Source organism: Bidens hawaiensis, unplaced genomic scaffold, assembly GCF_021521415.1.
Source record: "Bidens hawaiensis isolate Kalapana, Puna unplaced genomic scaffold, B.hawaiensis_p1.1 tig00030294_1, whole genome shotgun sequence".
NCBI classification, from domain to species: Eukaryota; Viridiplantae; Streptophyta; class Magnoliopsida; order Asterales; family Asteraceae; genus Bidens; species Bidens hawaiensis.
In genome coordinates this window covers 50,301-70,407 of record NW_027495054.1, presented here as the reverse complement: position 1 = coordinate 70,407, position 20,107 = coordinate 50,301, and the positions used below count along the sequence as shown (strand labels likewise).

Sequence of the window (20,107 nt, the reverse complement as noted above, 5' to 3'; positions counted from 1 at the left end):
GGTGGTATATTTAAGTGCCACTCGTTGTCATCTGATAGCTTTTGTTTACGGGCGGCATACTGTATATTTCGATGATATAGCAGTCATGGGTGTAAACGAGCCGACCATGTTGAGGCATTTGACGACGAATGGTCCAGGTTGGATTAAACTTATTTTAGAGAAAATAAAAAGCATATCTTTGGGTGGATATTATTTTTTGTCTTCATTTTCAATTTGGAAAGCTCTTGCCTGCCATCATGTCCCAATTCATAGGCTTTCAATTCAATGTATGGTGAAAAAACAAGGAGAAATAGGAAATATGCTGATGCATGTGTATACATATTTTTAGCTTTTGTTGGCATGTGGTCAAGACAAACTAAACTATAGTAATAATTTCATTTTCTTTTAAGTGTAGGCAATTTATGTTTTAAGCCTTGAACAAAGAGTGTTATCATATGGCCTCTTAAGTGTAATAATTCTTTTCATTTAAACAAATTAAGTTTCCGCCCTTATATTTATTTAACCAATTTACATTTTTTACCACCGAACTTTAATAAAACTATCATACGACCCATTAGCTTTAATAATTTTTTTAAAATAGTTTATGTTTGAACCCCTGAATTTTAATAGAGTCATCAGTTTGTTTTTTTATTTAATTTATTATAACTAAAGGGTCTAAAGCTAATTTTTAACTCTAGACATGTTTATTTAACTGTGTGACTTGCTGATTTTTACATCCATTTAAGCTAAAGCCTAAACGGTCTATATATCATTAGTAACAAAGAAAAATAGATAACCATTATGCAAGTCAAGTAACCATAATTCACAACATTAGACTTGTGAGCTACAAACGCACTTATATGCTTTAACGTATTATAAACTAAACTTACAATTATACCCCTTGAAAAGGGCATGTGTTTTGTGTACCTATAGGAACAAGGATTTGTGTGTATAACCAATGACAAATTGACACGTGGTTGCCAATATCTTCATTGCAGATCTTGTGAAAGCAAACTAAACAAAAATGGCTGGAAACCAACACCGTGGTCGGGTCGGTCGGGTCGGGTTGGAAATAAAGGAAGTGGCTGATGTAAATCTCATAGTGGGACCCACCAAATGGATTTTGCTAGATTTTTTTTTTAATTTATTTTCACAATTATTAAAAAATAAAGAAGAAGGTTCAATAAAAATCAGCTTCGAAGTTCTAACTTCTAACTTCGATTAATATGGAAGTTATTAATTGATGACACAAATCACTATTAAATATGATGGAGAATAGTCATAAAAAACTTATAAATTACGTGAAGAGGGCTATTAGACTTTTTTTCCTCGCAACTCGAAACTAGGGATGAGCACGTATCGAAAATCTCGATCCTTAATTTCGTTAATTCTTGGTACCGGTACCGAAATATTCGATTCGGTACCGGTACGGTATGGTACCGGGATTGTACCGGTACCGATATTCGGTTCAGTACCGGTACGGTATGGTACCGGGATTCGGTACCGTACCGTACCGGTACCGGTACCAGTACCGTACCGATCCTGAAACTTAAAACTTTGAAACCCGATTCGGTACCGACGGTACCAAATCGGTACCTGTACCGATTTTGCTCATCCCTACTCGAAATACGACCCGATAAACTGTTATTATAAACCTGAAAGTGCTTGTATCATTCTCGTTCTCATTCTTTCTCCAATCTTTCTCCAATCTTGTTCTCATTCTCGTCCACTACGGAGAGCCTATATGCCTAATATAGATACTTTTAAGCGTACACCAGGAATATATGTGTGAAAGATTTAGGATATAACTTGGCTTGATTTGTATTCTTGAAAGGGGTGAAAAAGACCATAGAATGTACAAAGAAGAGCATAACTTGAACAAGAATTATAAAGCAGATTATATGATTATGAATGAGTGAGAATCAAGGAGGAAAGATGTTTTTTTTTCATAAAAGATGATGTGATATATGTATCATATCCAAATTTATTTGATTGAGAAGCTAGGGTTCCTAGTGTCTGAGCAATCCAAATTCATAAAAGACTTGATTTAATAATCTAAAACGAGCTAGTGGTTTAACTTGTTGCTCGTTGTCATTCTATTTCGAAATAAATGAATAGTAGAGCAATTTTGACATATATAAAAAATCTGAAACTTGTAAGAAAAATACATACACATTGGATATATATATTAGCCATCACATTTTGTAATGCCAAATATAATAAGTAATACATTTTCATCGTATGCTCTTATTTTGATAACAAAAAGTGAATATCTTATAATAATCTCTCCCTCTCTCTCTCTCTCTCTCTCTCTCTCTATATATATATATATATATATATATATAAGGGAAGGATCAAGAGAGAACCTATTTTAAAGAGAGAACTAGAGAACTTCTCTTATAACCATTGATTTTAATTAATCAGGGTTAAAAAACAAGGAAATTAAAAAACAAAATAAGATGAGGGGTTTTTAGTGAATGAAGGGTAATATTGGGATTAAGAAAAAAGAACACCAAATATCGTCTCCATCTATTTCCCCTCTTCTCATTCATCACTCTGCAACTTTCTCCTGGCGAATGAAGATCTAGGGTTCAAAAATTGAACAATCAACTGTAAAATCAAGCACGAATCAGAAGAACATTAGCAGGTAAACAATCATAATAGCTGATTTCACATATTATCTGGGTCGATTAGGCGTATTTAGCATCAACTGTGTTTCGTTTTTTTTTTCATTTTATGGAAGAAATACATAGCACAGTTGAACAATACTTGTACCATCAACATAAGTTATGGGAGATTTGTATATTTAGTGTCATAAATCGATAGAAGTCCATGTATATTACATGATTAGCGGAATATTACATAATTGTAATACATAAATGATGTATCTTATTGCATAATTTATTAGCTATACAACACATATGTACTATTGAATATCATGTAATGCATCTAAAAACTATGATGAGAGTGTTAGACCATTTATGTATTTATAATACACATATGCAATACATATTAAGGATATTATGTCTAGTTGTGATGATATAAGGGAAGTAGGTGTGTATACTACCATATATGGGCAATTAGACTCAGATACATGAATGATATATCTTACGACATACTCTTTTAGTTATACTGCACATATGTACTACTGAACATCATGTAATGCATCTAAAATTTGAGATGAGAATGTTAGTACTGTAAAGGAACTCATTTTAGTTATCAATGTGTCCTGCTAGGGGTGTGCTGCACGTATTTCTAATTATGATGCATATATGTAAAGGAGCTCGTTTTAACTAATTAATATAGACTTAATTTATGGTTTGATTATGTATGCCCTCCAACTGTTTGATGAAATGTCTGAATGGACTCGTTTTGGTAATTACATGCTTAAAAGCTTATAGTTGCAAAATCATTATTTAACACTTAATATACTTATTCTTCATACATGTATTAATACTATATTATTACATACGGGGGGAGATCTAGAGAGAACTCTTACAAATGAGAGAACTAGAGAACTCCATCATATCTCTTGATTTTACTTAATTAGAGGGTAAAATAAAGGAAGGGATAAAAAAGAAAATAAAAACTCATGTTTTATAGAAAAAGGTAAATTGGGTATGCAAAGTATCTGTGCACATTCTACCTTACCATATCGATCTGTCTCTCTCGCTCGTACACCATCGCCCCAACCTAGGGGTTGATTCTATTTTCCTGCAAAAATATATGATTCATCTTGATATTAGTCAATTACATCGAAGAACACCATCAGGTAATCGTTCGTAAAAGTTATTATTACGCATTTAATGTTAATATCGTTCGTATTACAGTGAATCTGCGAAAATAGTAGTTGATTCTCTGTTTTTTTGTGTTTTGTTTTTGTAAATCTAGTAACAATATGTCAATACCAACTTGTATCTGTTTGATTGCACATATCCAGTACACGAATCATAGGTGTATCACATGAATCGGCTCAATATACGTTGTGATTGTGTGTTTTGTTTGTAAATCGAATATTATTGTGTTTATGTCAGTTCACATATGCAATATACTCTGTTTTTGTGTGTGTTTGTTTTAAATCGAACAATAATATGTTGATATAAGTTCATATTTGTTTGATTGCAAATACTTAGTACATGATTCATGTGTTCGATTGAATGTTTTTCATATATGTTTGTCAAAACACGATAATGTTATCTTATACAAGTATATTCATATATAATACATAGGTGTATTACATTATAATATAGTTATCTTGATGCAACAACATGTCTTTGTGTTTATTGCACGTATTTAGTGTTTGTTTTCAACTGAAGAATAGTATATTGACATCAGATCATATTTTAAAAATGACTTCTTAAACATCGCACGTTCTTAGTACACGATTCAAGTGTACTAAGAATGACAGAGATATAAAAGACATGAATGACAGGGTGGAAGGCGAAGAGGACACCACAATAAATGGTGATGGTATGACCCTTATAAATAATGATAATTATTGTTTTGGTATATGCATTATATATACGATACATATATGCATTACATGATACATTGCCATGTATTATACGTTTATGCAAATTTGGCGCATAATAGTGTATTACACGCTTACACATATCTGTTGTATTAAATGTTTGCGTGGATCTGGTGTAATACATATGTATTATTTGCATTATTGATGCAATACATATATGCATTGTAGCATGTATTGCGCATTTGCGCATATGCAATACCATTGTATTACATGTTTATGCAAATTTGGTGATTAATGGTTTATTAAATGTTTATGCAGATCTGTTGTGTTAAACGTTAAACAGTTTGGTGTATTACATATATGCAACGCATGTGTATTATTTTCATTATTGATGTGATACGTATATGCATTATAGGATGCACTGCACATATGCATAACCGATGTATTACATGTTATGCGGACATGGTGTATTGCACATATGCTATAATGGTGTATTATACGTTTATGCGAGCCTGGTGTATTACATGTATTACACATATTTACACGCATAAAAGCACGCCATACAAAGTAGTAAGTCGAGCATAACTTCAATACGGTAGTAATACATACATGTAAGTTGTTAGTGTTACATATGTGTTTTATATTGACAGTGCTTATATGAAATAGATTAGTAATACATAGTTTCATCGTACGTGTTTGTTATAATGGCTGTCCTTTTTATTAGACATGTTGGCATAGATAGCAATTACCTAATATCGATTGGACACCCAGTGAAGATATAATATTAGCAAGGCCAAGAAGATTGCAGTTACCATGGGCAGCAACATATTATGTCACGTATTGTGAGATATTCGCGATGCGACATATATAAAGGGGGAGACTATGTCATTTGTTATTTCAGCACGTGCGATGTTAGAAATGCTGAGCATGTCAAGATTCTTTGGATGAGTTACATGGCTTGCATAACTCGCATTTTGAATTATTGAGCAATTAAATCTTCTTAGAATATTTTATGTTGTGAGTATTTCGTTTTAAGATGTCAACGTGTGCAAGCAACGGGTGACAGAAGATGTAAGAAAACAGGAAAAAAAATCAACAATGGGACTAGTTAAAGGATGTATTTTTAGTAGTTTTATATTGCTGTGTATGATTAAATTTGTGCATTGGTTATTAGAACATGAGATGGAATTTGAATATGAATATTATAGTATATTTACATGGTGGTGTTAATTGATGTATGAAATTTATAACCAACTGTTACAGTTAAAACTCATATTCTAGTGTGAAGTTTTTCATTCATTTTCCTGCAATGAAATGTGCAATTTAGCAACCTTTAGATGTGTATTTTTGCTGTATTTTGGTAGCATTTAAACTGCACATTTGCGTTCATTTTCATACAACCTGATATGCACTTTTTGCATCAATTTTTCAACTTTTTTAGTTTGCATTTTGGCAGCAACTTATTCCAATAAATAAGAAAAATTACTTCAACTTATTGCATCAAATATGAATTGCAATACATTAATAAAAACGAGTACATCAACATATAAGACTTTTACATTCGGTAAAAAAATGTATAAGACTTTCAGGTCAATTTGGACAATAAATACAAGCCAAAGAACAACTAACAAAAAACTAAAACAACTTCTAGGTTCTCGCCACCCAACAAAACACTGCTAAGTGGTCATATCACCACCCAACAAATCCACAAAATGAAACAATATCTTAGTAAAAAACCATCAACGGCGTGAAATTATAGTAGTAATTAACTAGTGAATCCGACATATGATATCACACAAACCTTATCCACAACCATCTCTAACAAATTGTTATCCGCCAACCATAACACAACTCCTTCATAATTAGGATGCGCGTGCTCATCAACTATGTGATCATATAACTAAAAAAAGTTCATCTGCACATGCCATTTATTTAATCATATAGTCAACAACTAGGCTTGTTGTTTGCTAAATAAAAAATTTACTTACCTCTTTTGTTGAAGTGATTCCTATAAAATCAATGAGTTACCGGAGAATATGCAGATGGGCCTATAGCATTTACGATTATAAATCCAATATTCCAGAAATGATTGTGTTGCATATATATTAATTTCATGTTTACAAATCACATGTAACATTATATTGCATATATGTAATGTAAATAAATAAGTTGTTATCTTGTTGTTCAACACCATAAACTTGTATGAGATTACAAGTAGAATTGATAGAACTTAAAGCAATATCAACATAGGAACCCAATTAGTCATTATGATCAAATAAATTACATGTCGTTTATATTACATATATGCAATACGTAACATTATATTACATATATGTAGTATATATATAAATATGCTATCTTGTTGGTCAACACTAGCATATTGTAATAGTATACAATTATGTTTGCTCGAATTTGAATCAAAAGCAACAGATGACTTGGCTAAGCACTCTAGTACAACAAATTAGGGTTTTTATTCATCAACTAGTACGTACATGTTCTGACCTAGAATCGCCTAATTATGGAATTACAGTGCCAATTTTGTTTGCATAACTTTCAGATCTGATCAATTTACCTGAAAAACGAGTGAAACACCTTCAATTTTCATATGCAACAATTGAATTCATGACTAGAGAGTCGATCTTCGTCGATATATACGCATAGCGATGCATAGAGAATCGATCTTCAATATCTATTGTCGATTAGGGCTCAGATCGATGGTTGTGCATCAAAATTGATCTTCAATAGTTGTCTCAGGGGAGATGGGAAAAACAGGGGCACAGAGGTTCTCACGATGTGTTAGAGTTTAATTGGGACTTTTACAAAAATAACCCTCCATTTAGGAGTTCTCTAGTTCTCTCTTAAAGTATGAGTTCTCTCTTGATCCTTCCCCTATATATATATATATGGGAGATTTAACGTACAAATAAAATTAATATGTTAATCGTGAGAATCAAGTACAGTAATTATATATATACAAGTAGAGTGATTATGTAATTACATTATAGTAATTACATAATTACTCTACTTGTATATATAAAGACTACTAGATTTTCACAATTAACATGTTAATTTCATTTGTATTTGATCCAAATCCTACATTATATTTATAGGTTTTATTTAAACTTTTGTGAACCAAACACTCCTTATAAGAATTGTTATCCATGCCAAAATTAAGGCTCCCACCACTATAAGAATTGTTATCCATACCAAACCAAGGTTCCCACCACTATAACGATTAAAGGGTCATCATACAACTTTTATGTATTAACATATATAATTACATATCCGTCATCATGTCAAAAAGTAAGGCATAGAAGAATTAAGATCGTAAAATTCAAATATATATCTAATTAAAGTTCAAAAAACATGGTTTTGCATATTTAGTATTTTACGTTTGAGACAACAAGTGAACAAGTCGACTGAATTTGATTATATCCCGGTAGTGTACAAACACGAGATCATTGTGAACGAAAGGATAAAGTCATTATAATAAAGGAAATATAATTCAATTTGATTTGAAAGAACTTTAAAAATTAGAAAAGCAAAGTTCTAGAAAATGTACATATTAACCTTGATAACCTGAAGTAATTCCCAATAAACACGATAACACACTTAAAAGTCATATTAAAACTTTTAAGTAATATTAAAACTTACAAAGTGGCATGTTTGGGAATGAATTTTAAACAACACAGTTGAGCTGTTCACTAGCTATTTGAGCCCAGATTGATAAAAAGCTCGAAATGAGCAAGGTTTTTCTTTTTTCCTTTTTCCAAGTCCAAACCTCAAATAAAGCTCGTTTAGTTATCGAACCCGAACTTGAGCATTGTGTATTTTTTAAGTTTGACCTCTCGTAGACTCCTATGAATAAATTTTACACGACACAATACAACTTAGGCTCGTTTAAGTTTTTTCTCAAAATCAAGGGAGGCTCGGAGGGTGTGCGGGCCGCACCATCGGCCGGGGCACATAATTTTTGGGGGCACAAACTTTTTTACACACATTACATATATATGTTTTTTGGTGTTAAAAATAAGGTTATTTGCAATGGTTTTACAAGATAATTACATGCTTAGAATGGTTTCTACTTATAATAAATCGGTCAATAAAAGTTTTATCCATGTACATTAGCGAATAAAAAATTTCGTTAAAGCCTACGGGTCTTTTTATTTTGGCTCGGCCGAGCTATTTAAATTCTTGGAGACGGCCCTGCTCAAAATATATAAAAATAATTAAAGAAAACATATAAATTAAGAGTTGATTTATCTTGCTGTTGCCTGTCAAAATGAAAATGATGAGAAAAATTTGCACCAATACATCTCACATGACCTTTTGTGTTCATTAATAATGTACCTTGCTTCATGTAAGATTAAACATGAAAATGCGAGTTTGACAACCAATATATATCTTTTGATTTTGACACTTTTGGTTTCCTCGCAGATGATGTTGTGGAGCTACTTAGCCATGTTCAACTGATCATGCATTGTAACATTATGACTCAAGATCAGTCAATGTAGTTTTTAAAATATTATGTTTTGCAATTCAAAGGCGCATCAGAGCAATTTATTGCTTGCTTGCCTTATGTTTCGAATTAATCGCTACTATTTAGATTTTTGATTTTTTTAATACAATTTAATGTGTGTGTGTGTATATATATATATATTTAACTAGTTTTTATCCCCCGTATTATGGGGTTGTTTTATATTATTTGTTCTAATACTTATTTATTTTTTTAATTTATATTTTTTTATTGTATGAAAGTTAATAATATACTTATGGTTTGATGATAAATTGTTTTACAAATAAATGAGATGTTATAACCCGGTTTAAAAGCTATATGGTTTTGATGAGACCCAAGACCCGTTTATTTTTTTTACTATGAAATTGGTTTTTTAATTATAAATAATATTTATGAAAGTTAATAATATACTTATGATTTGATGAGACCCAAGACCCGTTTATTTTTTTTACTATCAAATTAGTTTTTTAATTTAAATAATATATATATCTTTTTTAAATAAATAAGATATTATTTTTTATAATATCCTATTTTATAGGATTTTTAAATAAATAATTTGGGGAGAATAATTTTTAATTTAATGAGATGTTATAACCCGTTTAAGGAATATATGGGTTTGGTAAGACCAATACCCATGAATTCGGGTCAAATGCATGAGAAGCCTCCATTTAAAAATCAAGCAAATTTGGTGACTCCAACAAAAGAGGGGGCGACCACATCGCGACAAGTAGGATTTTTATGTCTTCGTTTATATATATTGTAGACATATGAATAAAAGATAACACTCAGTGCGAATTTGGTCGCTATACCCGGTTCTCACTTGGGCCATTTTCATGAATATCTAGGTGAAGAAACAAATCATGGCTTTAATTATGGGTTCAAACCTGATAACTGGCGTTAAGGAATCGACTTTAAACATAACTTAAAAAAAATATATTTACCTTTAATGGTGACGTATATATTTTCTTTGGATTCCATCACATCGATCTGAAAAGGAAACAGCATCAAACAATTAAGTGATTAACCAATAAAATAATAATAATAATAATAATAATAATAAGAGAGAAAGAAGAATAGATAAGTCCGCGAAAACACGGAGCCGCTCTCACCCAATACTTTGGAATCCACCACACCCACCCACTAACCCAACCACAGTTAAACAAATCCCACCACTCCCTAGGTTTTTTCTCCCCATCTCCGGCAACTAATAATGAGTTGCAACGGATGTCGAGTGCTTCGTAAAGGATGCAGTGAGTCATGTATTCTCCGTCCGTGTTTGCAGTGGATTGATGCGCCTGAATCTCAAGGCTATGCTACTGTCTTTGTTGCCAAGTTCTTTGGACGTGCCGGACTCATGTCGTTCATCTCCGCCGTGCCGGAAACTCAACGTCCATGTAAACTACCGTCACTTGAACGCTAGGTTTAATAAGACGTTCAGTTGAATTAGATCGTGATTTAGCTAGTTTTGATTCGAGTTTTAACCTAATATTGAAATTATGACTTAATTGTTGACTAATTCATGAATTTATGACTAAATCGAGTTAGCTAGGGTTTGTTGTTCATGCATATATCTAGATTTAGCTAGTTTTGATTTGATTTTTTTGACTATTTCATGACTAAATCGAGTTAATAGATATATCTAGGGTTTGTGATTATACAGATAGTTAGATTCAGTTAGTTTTTTATTCGAATTTTGAATTTAATCATCATATTATGATTAACTCGAGTTAGCTAGGGTTTGTGATTAATATGATGTTTAGATTTAGCTACTAATTCATGAATTTATAAGTTATAACTAAATTGAGTTAGCTACTGTTTATGATTGATGAGATTGTTAGATTTAGCTACTTTTGTTTGATTTGAATATTTTAACCTAATTCATAAATTTATTACTAAATTGATTTAGCTAGGTTTGTAATGGATGCGATTTCAATTAATCTACTTTTAATTAAACTTGTTATCAGCTTGTTGCCTGCTTGCCTACTGTTTCGATGTTACCACTACTTTTCAGTTTAAAATTATTTAGACTGTTTTGCATATGCAGCTCTTTTCCAATCACTGTTATTCGAAGCAGCCGGCCGGACAGTGAATCCGGTGACTGGAGCCGTCGGACTGTTATGGACTGGAAACTGGCACCTCTGTCAAGCAGCAGTGGAAACAGTGCTTCGCGGTGGCACGTTACGACCAATCGCAGACTTAATCGACGGGTTTCTGATGATGTCGAAACTCGACGACTCGTCGGAAATTGATCCGGTCACACAGCCTTGATCAAAAATGCAGAAGCGAAATGTAACGGAGTGTCATGATCTCGAGCTGAATCTGAATCGGAGTTTTCCGGAAGTGAAACGGCGGCAGGGAAGTCCGTCGATGAATTCGGATGAGTCGTCGGTGACTACTACGACGTGCTTTGGGGAGTATAATTATAATTATAATAATTATTATGGTGAAGAAGGAAGAGAATTGCATCTGTTGAATCTGTTTAAATGATGTTTTTCGGCCGAAGTTTAGATTCCGGTGAGTTTTGTAGATCGCCGGCTCAGGATTTCCCTCCGGCCGGAGAATTAGCTTTTGATAATTATTATGTTTGAAATGCCATTTTTTATGTTGAATTAAGATCTTTTGTTGACTACATAAAATTCCCATATGCATATGTAAGAATGATCATTATGTTACAGAATAATTTTGTAAGACTAATGGTGTTACTATTAATATAAAAAGTTGTCCGTAGCAGACACAATGTTAAATACAAATATCAATATGTGATATACCGTGTTATGTTTTCTTGAACCGTCACTCAATATTCAAAAATACCATACAAGGTAAATGCAGCCAGGATTGTTGGTATCATGGTTAAAGCACACTCAACTGTAAAAGTGAACTTATACAAAAGGTTTAGAATTCAAAAATATAATATTTATGGTTGATGCATGATGTGAACGCGAATGTGTTGCGTCTAAGGTAGAAGAACCATATTCAATGGATGGCTCAGACCGTATCATGTTTGAGCAATTCAAACTGATTCCTCACGTCAATGAGATCTTGTTCCCAAAAATATATATTTTTTAAAAGGTTAATTTAACTTTGTGAAGCCATGTTTGATCTACTTGGGTAAATAACCAACTCTTTAGGAAATTACCCCGTCGCCCACACCCTTGTCGCCCATTTTGTCGCCTAGGGGGCGGTGTTCTCACCCCTATCGCTCACTACACCTAGCCTAAGAACGCACATCAAATGTGTACTTGCAAGTTGCAACCACCACGTATCCAAAATAATCCAACCTCACAAAAAATGAGTGATTTATATCCTTGCATTTCACTTGGCTTAATTCTTGGCAACTAGTGAGGCACACACCGAGAATAAAGTTTCATGTTTCTTACAAACATGTGAAAATAACAGTGTAACAATACATATTAATAAATAATAATGCAAATAACAATTTTTTTATTCTCGTGAAAAGATTTTTAAGATGTCAATCGTTTATTGATTTTGACGTTTCAGACATGACTCACCCAAGAATACCTTAAAGAAACCCAATATTGTGGTAAAACCTCACTTGAGTCAGGTTTTAAATCTAAAACTATAAGATCTCAAGCTTTAACCATCACCCTCATATCATTGGACAAGATGACTAATTAGTAATTACAATGCCAATAACATAAAGCATTTATCTCAATTAAATGTGTTGTGAGATCAAACTAAATATATTTTTCGTTAGATGTTAAAGATCCACCTGTCTTAAATCTACTATTTAACTTACGGTATTTGTTGGATGATGATTGATGACCTCGGTTTGAGTAGCAAGCTTATTAGTAGCCGCACCAGTTATCATACGAGTTTTTATATTATACTTTTTGAACGACAACTCACACTCTTTAAGTCTATTTCCTAAATTACCCACTTTGTGATTGCCACAAGACTTGAACACTAATCATTTAGAAGACATAACATTATCCAATGTCTTGATACCGCTTGATCAAAGGCCTCTTGATCATACGAGTTTTTATGTTCAATTGGTCTACTTTATGCGTTTAAGTATCCAAACACTTCCTATTCCATTATGGTCCAAGCATACATTTAAAATGTTATTAGTAATGGTCTTAATTCAAAACTAAATCAAATAACCTTAGCTTTACAGTTTTCAAAACACTCAACCATATGCATAAGTTAGATAAAGATGATGTGATTGTAAATTATCTTTATCATTATCATATAAATATCATTTGTCATGTCAAATATTTACAATAATCTAGATAAAGATGATGTGATTGTAGCTTATCTTGAAATATATAAGTAATTATGTGAGTATGCATGGTATAATTTTTTTATATTATAAACAAAGAATATGTTGTTAATATTCAAGGCTTAATTTCCTAAGGTAGGTTAAGAAGGTTAGGGGCCAAACTTTGTACATATATTTAAGGGTACAGGGACATGTAGAAGACGGCTATTGGTAGGTTGGAAGAGCCATGTTAATACAAAATTACAAATTATTATATTTAGCACTCAAAAAGACCCCAAATAAGTTATTGGTTGCTTACTAGCCATTTTTTTTCTTTTTATTATTTAAAGATTTACATATTTGATCAAAATAATTGTTATATCATGAAAGCATTAGATTTCTAAATATTTTCTAAGAACAATGACTTCTTGTATTTAAGCTATCGTATTTCTCAAAGCTGGAGAGCCTCGTTGCGGCGTTGTCTCACTCTAGTTATACTATGTTGTCTTAACCGGGCCTAAGCTAGCTTCAGAGTTTGACTTGGGCATTCCCTCGGAAAACCATACCACCAACTGATACTTGACAGTCGTTGTGTCGCAACAAGAGCAGAACTCCCTGACGTGAGCTTTATCTCGCCTTTTCATTTTTTTAAAACTAAGTTTAATATTAAAATAATAATAGATTCCTTTGTGGGTCTCGCTATTTTTATATCAAATATCACCATACTCTAATGAAGGTTTATAAACAGTGCACTTAGCTTTTCTCACACAGATAATACGTTTCCCTATCAAGGAGTGTTTCAATTTGGTAACTACATCCTTGACTACTTATTATTTGTGTTTGTAAATCGTTAAAAGTAAAACAATAGAACCATATAACAAATGTAAATTTGGGCAGTTTAGTAAGTTTGAATGTTTAAACTTTAAAGGTTCAGTCAACACTCTAGTTTTGCATTCTTGACAGTTTAACAATCCGGTCAATATTTTTAAACTTGAAACGGACCGGATAAACATCTTTATTGTTTAACCCTTTATTTCTTTTAGAAAATGTATTCGCGCACGGTCAATATTAATGAAACTTTTTTATCGTTTTAAAAGTTTCATACCAAAAACTTAGAATTTGACATTTTTTTATGAATGTGACATTTTTTCTTAGAATTTTTTATATCTTCATGTCAATTTTGAAGATGGAAAATATATTGTTTGACCCCAAAAGTCAAATTACACATTTTTCTGGCAGACATGTTAACATATGTGTATACTTTGACAAGCTGCTTTGTTTGTATAATATATATTCAAGTTTGATAAGTGTTAAAAGAGTATTACTTTCACCACAGGCCCAGTTTCAGGACCAATTTATTTCAGGCGATTCGAGGTGTTCAATAGCTGCGTAAGAGGTATTACGGTTCCTAAAGCACAGCCGGCACCAAGGTATCACATGGATTTCTTTTTTTTTTTTCTACTTTATAAAAAATGTTGTTTAACGGTTTGTGTACTCGTGTCCGTGGGTTGGTAGGTCCAGCTAACACGAACCCAAAAATTTTACCCGAAACCTTATTAAAAACGATTTGTGTCACTTGGATATCATACACATGTACCGAACATGACATTCGTATTTGCCGGTTATTTTCTCTTTTGCACTAAGATTTTATAAGAAGTTTTGGCTTCTTTTGAACAAATATATATGTGTGTGTGAAAGGTCACTAATAAGTTTGTCTTATCTGTGTTTGAACATATTTAATTGAAGCTGAATCAAACATGGTTTTTTAAAGCTTCTTCTTCCACACTGGCCAGCCTTGGCCTAGACAACCCAGAAGTATGTGTTTTAAATAATGTATTAAACTTTTGAGGTTTTCTTACTGTTAATTGCTTAAATTTGTTAGATTGACACTCTTTTTAGTTCTATCAGTTTGGTTACTTTGGTATGGTTGAATTTGTTAGATTGGCAAAGTTTAAGAATTGTATTTAAACTCATATGTGTGTACATTTATAATTTTTAATACCTTTTAATTAGTAATAGCTTGTAACATTTATCAATAGGTTGTATTTTTATAACTACTTATCAATAGTTATTTTGACCACTTCGGCCCCAAATTTTTGGTCTTCTTTCATTTTGAGGCAAATTGGAATAAATAATCCCACCGTTAGTATTGGTCGATAATAATCATTTGTGTATTGGCTGATAATAATCATACCTTTAGAAATAATCAAACATTTAGAAATCCATGACAACGTTCCAACCTTTTGTGTATTGACTGATAATAGTCGTACCTTTAGAAATGCATGACAACGTTCCAACCTTTTGTGTATTTGCCGATAATAATCCACATTTCAACCAGTGTATCACACGGGCATATAGACTAGTATATATTATAAAAAATAAAATGGTGAAAAAGTTAATTAAATAATTTCCTACATATAGTTTTATGGTTTTCAAAACAATACATAGCTTAAGCCTAAGACCTTTTAAAGAATTGAGGATGTTAGTTTACAACCAAGCCATAGTGGATTACAAGTTGTTAAAAAAAAGGAAAAAGATGATGTAACTATACAATAATTAATTAGTGTCAAAATTGTTTGATTTATCATGAAGAGAGAGTGATTGCTCCTTTTAATTTGTTTCTTTACTTGAAAGAAAAACATCACAACATGTTATCAAATCTAAATGAATGCATAGACGGTTTAGCCCTAACGGCTAAATCGAATTATGTGAACTTTTTGTGAAATTCTGGACTGGTTGAAACCTCACGAATGTATGATTTCTATTGCATAGTTGTGTAATGTTCAACAATTTTGAGACTTCCGATTTCAAGGACACATCCATGTAATACTCTCGCACAGTTGTACGACTTGAAAATGCCATCCGATTGAAGTGTAGTTTTGAAATGGCACGAGCATGTGCTTATATTTAGATAGTAGTGTGAAACACGCTATCTAACGGGCTTCCCCCGACTATCACCCACCACCACCCACCACCGCCAACTATCATCAACCACCAAAGGGGCGTCCCAAAGGGAGGGCTAAGGCACACCACCACCGATCGCCTCCAACCACCTCCTACCACCACCATCATTAGCCCCACTCATCAGGCCACCACCACCATCGCCGCCCACCACCAATTTTATTTTGGTTCTTCGTCTTTCTTACCTATCTAATAACATAAAGTAATAATTCATTCTATTCTTAGTTATTGTATATGGTAACCAAATACAACAATAGAATAGTAATAATCTATTTTATTCCTTTATCTATTTCATTTTCCCCTCTATTTCATCAACTCATTTATTCTATTACCCTATATCAAACACATCCTAACATAACGACAGAATATTTTTCAATGGATAAAAATACATGGACACATGGGTATGATGTGGACTCTTAAGGCTAATCTCTGCAGTGACCCACACACTTATTAATTTTAATAAAAAAATAAAAATATTCAATGATGATGATAATAATAGAGGAATAAAGCTAAAGGAGTGACGAGGAATAGTGTAATACACCACCATTCATTTTTATTTTTTTATTTAAACATTATTTAATCTTTATTTAGATAAAGCCAATTACGACAGCTTCCAAGCTTCTTGGTGCATCTATTTTTTAAAATTATTTATATTAAAATATATGCATTTTATTAATATTTCAAATAAAGGAACTCAATTAAAATAGAGAGACAGGTAAGCGGGCAACAAGCTGTGCTGTCACCCCCTTTAGAATAACAAAACCGATTCTACTGAAAATAAAGTTATTGTTCTTCGGCGTCGTTGAGTTACAAATATAATCATGATGTAACAGGAATTAAACCTTAAGACAAACGCCTAGGTTAGGAAAAATGATTAGAATTGAAGTATAAATGTTGTAATGCTAATGCCCGTAATATACGATAAAGACGAGAATAGCGAATAACGTGACAATGACTTAATCTCACAATGTCAATTACTATTCATGTTTTAAAAAAATGCATAGTAAAAGTCTAAAGCAACTTCAAAATTTCCCAACTCTATTCTGGGCTTAGTGTATTGTGTTATTATCCGAAAATATATAATGTCACTTGAATGTCATATAGATGTAGCACATAATATTTTCTTACTGATATCACACCTACCTATAGGCTGTATCTACATACATAATCTATCTATCTATTCTAATAAAAGCCTATCATTTTTGCCACTTGTCAATACTATAGCCCTCCTCATCTTTTTTTTCAACAAATTTTCATATAAGGTCCTTATCTTTTATGTCATTTTAATATATGATATTAAAATTATATATTTATTCCAACTAAATCCATTACTACATATAATAAGTATTCTCCATATGGATTGACAAGAGACAATTAGTGAATTTTGAAGTGTTAATTAAAGTGTTTATTATGGTTTATATTCAAAATAATAAACAATAAACATTCGATTCATAATATACGGAATGAGAACAAACGACTTAGACAAAATCCAGATAACATCAGTGGCAAAGGCTTAGCCTTTAATACCTAAAAATACATATGATTTTAACACTAAAAGTTTTCGGGTTGACCCAAAACCTAGAATTCGGACCCAAGAACCAACCCGAATTACTTCAGTTCAGGTTCGGGTTAGTATTTTCTTGGGTTCGAGTTTCTCAGGTCGGGTTAGTTTGGGTTTAGGTACAGGTATTCTTGGTTTGGGTTTCATGTTATGGGTAAAAGTGACAGCCCTACTTTCAACGATTAAATAAGAATCACTACGTTCACTTTATGCAACTTTAAATCTTCTAATATTCTTCTAATTCAGAATAATCACTATTATTTGAACATGGTTTTAATTTTGGTATATATTTTTCATTTTATTGGCAATTACATTCATATGAAATAAACAAATCATTTTGTTATATTTAAAGTTTCAGTTTTTATGTTGCTTGATTATACAATTTTCAATTGTAAAATATAAAGTTAATTAAAAATTTATCATACTCAGAATATTAATGACAACAAATTTATCATAATCAATCAATTTCAAATTGTAAAGATTATAGCATCAAAGTTCAGGTATATGGTTTTTGGGATAATCATGTGTTTTTTGGATAAACATGAGCAGATATTCTCAAATGACATCATATTAATTTATTAAAAGCTATGATGTTTTATGTGTATTAATATATTTTTTAGTATCATGGATATATATTATCATTTATCTAGAGTTGGTATGTACTTAAAGAACCTTCGTTGTCACACGGACAACTATATATGGCTATATCAAGAGTTATAAGCAAGCCTATATGTTACTTTATTAAGAGTTACAAGCAGACATAGACTAAAGATTTTGATTTTTGATAAACAATGTATACCTGCTAATACAGTCACAAATAAGGAAGTTTTTACCTATTTGTAACATATTTGTATAAGCTTAGTTATGTAATTTATGTATTTTTAATTTAATTGTAATTGTATTAACAATATATGATTAATATGTTGACTGTATTTCACTTAATGGTCAAAGTTTAAAACTTTCAACAATTACCCGTATAATACACGGGCCTCAAAACTAGTCCTATTTTAGAAAGCAATATTTGTACGACAAAAAAGAAAAGTAATACTTACTGATAACCTCGCTTTACATTAATTGGTAAGACTATTTATCATACAATGTTTCATAATTCACGTATTATTAAATAATTAAATACTCTAAGTAGTCGAGATGTATATTGTTAGTTATTATATTAAATTTTTTTAATCGAGTATCATTTTGAAATATGGCTTCTAAATTAACACACATAAATTACATATTATAAGTTTAGAGCTAAATTGTGATTTGGGCCAATATCGTACCATTGAAATTAGAGCTAAATTGTCTGGCCCATTGATTTTTCAAATGGGCTGCCTTGGGAAATTTATTGATGACCAAATACCATTACGGCATTACCAATTGACCACAGTCACACACTCACACTAGTGACTTTTCATTCTATGTTAATAATGATATAAAATTATAAACATGTTTTCTTTTGGAAATTTTGATGTGAAGAAATACGTAATCTGAAAACTTTGAGGTTGATACCAACGACCTATTTGACCGTCTCAAGTTACTATAACCACGTTATCTTACTGTGTTCATTTATGTTTGGTTACGTATGATATATATTTATGTGTATAGTTTACTTACATAGACTATCACTTAATTCCTAACAATAAATTAGTGTAGGGTCCTAGGCCTGTCCGCACCATTAAGGGAAGTACGACATAACTATGGATAAGGTCCGCAAGACAACCTCAGTCACCCGTGGACCTTTCCCTACCGTTTGCAAAACCAACACATCACGGGAAGCCCACATGCGTTTTCTGTGAAGGAGACAAACAGTACATAATGGCTAGTCCTTAAGCCAATCACAGACTCATAGTGCAAGACTCTTTTATGCGGCAACTAGTATGTAAAGGACCACAAGTGCATTTCGAGCCTATCAGCAGACGCCAACATAGTACCTCCAGATGACAGTTAACTCCTCGCCAGCTCTCACGTCCAATAAAAAAACCTTAAATATGCTTTTCCACGAAAATTGAATATTCCACTGATAATAACAGTTCGACCAATTCTTCTCTTTCTCTTCAACTATAAATATCATACTTAAACCAACAGTTTAGATCTCTCTCTCTCTCTCTCTCTCTCTCTCTCTCTATATATATATATATATATATATATATATATATATATATATATATACTCGTATGATGGTGGTTATGAGAAAACCCTCTATTTCTCATTCTCGTAAGATTATATTACATATAACTCTAGACGGAGATCTTAAGTTAACACATTCTAGATTGAACTAGTATTTCTTCAACTAGTCCGTACTTATTTTATCAAACATGTCAATTCAAACACGACTATAAATCTATAACCGAAACACAGCTAAAAAGTAAAAAACACTGTTTATGTAGTTGACGAAACACG

General features: G+C 32.0%; 1 pseudogene across 1 annotated transcript; it reads left to right on the top strand.

The window, feature by feature from the left end:
• Positions 1-10,168: 10,168 nt before the first annotated feature.
• LOC143580261 (LOB domain-containing protein 39-like) lies at positions 10,169-11,494 on the top strand (annotated as a pseudogene). Its single transcript, XR_013143608.1, has 2 exons — positions 10,169-10,360; positions 11,011-11,494. The product of XR_013143608.1 is annotated as an LOB domain-containing protein 39-like (transcript).
• The last annotated feature ends 8,613 nt before the right edge of the window (positions 11,495-20,107 follow it).